We start from the raw sequence: 3,757 nt of genomic DNA on the forward strand, positions 1-3,757 counted from the left end.
TCTCATGCGATCTACTCAGAAGGTCTCCGTCGTCATGTCCGAGTGGAGCTCCATCCGGACGGTACACGACCTTTTTACCCGATGGGGGACGCCACAGATAGACCTGTTTGCAACCGTGTACTACTCCCATTGTCCCCAGTTTGCTCCGAACGCCGAACGACAGCTCCCTCGGAGATGCGTTCGGGTTCCGATGGTCGGGGATAGCGCTCTACGCCTTTCCTCCCTTCCCTCTGATCACCAGGAGGACGGTATCCAAGAGACCTCGGATGCAGCGAACGCGATCCTGATCACGCCTTGTGGCCGACACAGCCCTGGTTTCCTTGCCTTCTTCACCTCTCTCAAGCCAACTTCCTCCAGCTCGAGCCCAGACCAGATCTCCTCACGGTCCAGGGAGGACGAGTCCGACACCCGGACATCGAGACCCTTCCCCTGGTGGCATGGAGAATCCCTCCCTAACCCAGTTGCCAGCTTCGGTACGGAGTCATCCTAGCAGCCCGAAAGCCGGCCACCCAAAATCTTAGACTGAAATGGAACAAGTTTCTTCTGTTCCTGTCAGACAGACACCTCTCACCAGCCCTAATGACGCCACTGGTCCTGGAATTCCTGATGTCCCTAATGACGCGGGACTTTGCCTCACGTCTGTTAAATGTTACCTGTCGGCTTTGTTCCTTCTTCCAATTTGAGGGCAAGCCCTCTTTTTTCAAGGTCCTCTAGTTAAGGGGTTTTTAAGGGGATGCATAATTTGCATCCTCAGTATCCTTACCGGCCCCGGCTTGGAGCCTCGATGTGGTGTGGGGGCCCTACATCTAAACCGTTTGAACCCTTAGCCACCATAGACATTAGACTCTTGATGGAAAACAGTCTTTTTGGTGGCTATTACATCTGCCCGCCGTGCGGGTGAACTTTGTGCTTTGCGCCGGGACCAGCCCTTCCTTGGTTCCACTTGGACAGGTGTTCTCAGGACAGACTTCCTTCTTGCCCAAGGTTGTTTCTACCTTCCACATGTGTCAGGACATTGTTTTGCCTACCCTGGCTCTGAACCCGACTACCGACACTGAGAGGACCCTCCATAACCTAGACGTTCGTAGGCCTAGCCTTTTACTTGGATAGAACCAGGACTACAGCCTTCCGAAAGACTGTTCCAGTGCTATTCGGAACCGAGGAAAGGACTGCCGGTGTCGGCTCAGAGACTCTCGAGTGGGTATCCAACACCATTGCTCTATCCTACGAACTCTTGGGCAAACCCTTACCACCAGAGTTCGCTCCCATACCACAAGGGCGTGGTAGTGGCCTCATCTGCTTTTCTGTCCGGTGTCCCCTTGGATGTATCTGTAGGCTGCTGTATGGTCGCAACCTTTGACTTTTATTAAGCATTACAGTCAGGTTGGACACAAGAGCCAAAAGGGATGCAACTTTTGGGAAAACTGCCTTGCTGTCTGGTTTACATTGACTATAGGTAATAGTTCACTGGGTTCCAGACTCGGACAACATGAGACTCAATGCTTGGTGTTTGTGGACGCCCTCATCAGGGCTTGTTTCTTGAGGTGGGATTTCTCTCCAAAGTTTATAAACAAAACAATCAACTCTTACACTTGTGTTAAGTTATCTTTATTGGTACCATTAACATTGTTGATCTACTCAGGTGTCATGACACTCCCGCCTCCACTGACCTTAGCTTGCCAGTCTCAACCCATTTGTATGATTCGCAGAGACCACGAAGAATAAGGACAGGTTGCTTACCTGTAACGGTATTTCTTCGAGTGGTCATCTGCGAATACATACAAATCCCGCCCATCCTCCCCTCAGTGTCCTGCTCAGATTGGCTCATTCTTTGTCGCCTTCACGGCGGAAAATTGCGGAACTGGGGAAAAGAGCGGGAACGGAGGTTTTATAGGGGATGGGCGGGGTTACCGCCAAAAAGTTTCAACATGTTGCAAAGTGTACTTTGCCTAGTGATTCCAGAAGTTTCCGAAGACACTGCGCAGGCGCAGTACAACCCATTTGTATGTATTCGCAGATGACCACTTGAAGAAATACCGTTACAGGTAAGCAACCTGTCCGTATCCACCTCATAGACATAACATGAAATCTAGAGGTAAGTAAAATATTAGTCCATATTACATTGATTATATTGATTGCACAGCCATATATCTTAGACAAAAATATCACATTCCCACCTTTTTAATTGCTTCTCCTTATTCCTATATGAACTCTTTTATATCAATCTATTGCCACCTCCTCATTTGATTTAGTAACTTAAAAAACATTATTCTTATTGATGGACAGCATCTCTTACAACATTTTGCTAATTACAGCCATTATCCACTTACTATCATTTGTCTACAAACATTTTACATTACTTCGATATAGTATGTCACATTTTTACTCTCCCATATCACTTTTTTGGTGAATATTTCAAATTTTTGGTAGTTATAGTATTGTCATAGTATTTACTGTATTATAACAGTGAGTTATAGTAAACTACAGTTTATGTCTCATATCCCTGTCCAGTATTTAACCATCGACTTCAATTAATTTTCAACTTCTTGTGTTGATTTATTATTTATTAAATGCATTAATGAATTTCTCTCATCTTGTGAATCTGTTGAAGCCATTCCTTTATAGATAGAATAGTTTCTGTTTTCTATTTCCATGCTATAACTAATCGAGCAGCTGTTACTAGCTATAATAAAATTCTCCAATATCTAACCTTATCTTCTTTATTTAGTATTGCTCATATATTGAGTAAGTAGATCTCTGGATTGAGTGGAAAGTGTAAGCTGAACAAAATATTATACAGTATACCACATCTTGCGTCCATTGTATCATCGATGGTTGAACTAATTCAGCCTCTAGATCTCTTGATAACAGGAGTTTGTATTATTTAGTTACTTTTTTGTTTTCTTGGGACCAGAATATTTTATCCATCTCATTAGAATTTTCCTCAAAACCTTCATTGAATTTCCTTTTGATTTGGAGATAACTGAACCATTGCACATTAATTTTCTGTTCTTCTCATTCCTCCCCTTGTTCTTATTTGTTACCTTCTGTCTTTGATAATGAGTTCTTTATATGTTATCCAATGTTGAACTGTTTCCCATCTCCCCAAAAAAGTTTCCTGGATTGAGATCCATATAAGTATTTTATGATAAAAATTTGCTCTTTATTTGATACCAAATCTTTAATAATGCCTTTCTTATCATGTGATTGTTGAATTCTTTATTCACCTGTATTTTATTATACCACAGAAACACATGCAGCCCATAACCTTAGATTTGCACTTTCTAAACCCAGTAGCTTTTCCTTTTTTAAATTTCACCCAATCCTCTATCCATAACGGGGCACAGGGTTGGTGGTATAGCTCTAAATCTGGTAGTTGACATCCTCCTCTTTCTTTATAATGTTTTAATGTTTTCCATCTAATTCTGCCCCCCCTAAAATTCCTTAATTCTTTGTTCCTGTCTCTAAAAAATTTTTTAAATCTGTAACAATGGGCCGATTAAGAAAAAGAAATTCATTTTGATGACTGGTGTTCTTCCAGTCAAGGGTCAAATTCATAGAATCATAGAATTGTAGAGTTGGAAGAGACCACAAGGGCCATCCAGTCCAAGCCCCTGCCATGCAGGAAATCAAAACCAAAGCATCCCTAACAGATGTCCATCCATGTCATGCCCAGCCTGGAAGATGGCTTGGAGGACTCAGAGGATGAGCTAGAGCCTCTGGGATCCGAATCTATAATGGAGGAGCCAGAGCCCCC

The sequence above is a fragment of the Sceloporus undulatus genome, chromosome 2 (assembly GCF_019175285.1).
Source record: "Sceloporus undulatus isolate JIND9_A2432 ecotype Alabama chromosome 2, SceUnd_v1.1, whole genome shotgun sequence".
Classification (NCBI taxonomy): Eukaryota; Metazoa; Chordata; class Lepidosauria; order Squamata; family Phrynosomatidae; genus Sceloporus; species Sceloporus undulatus.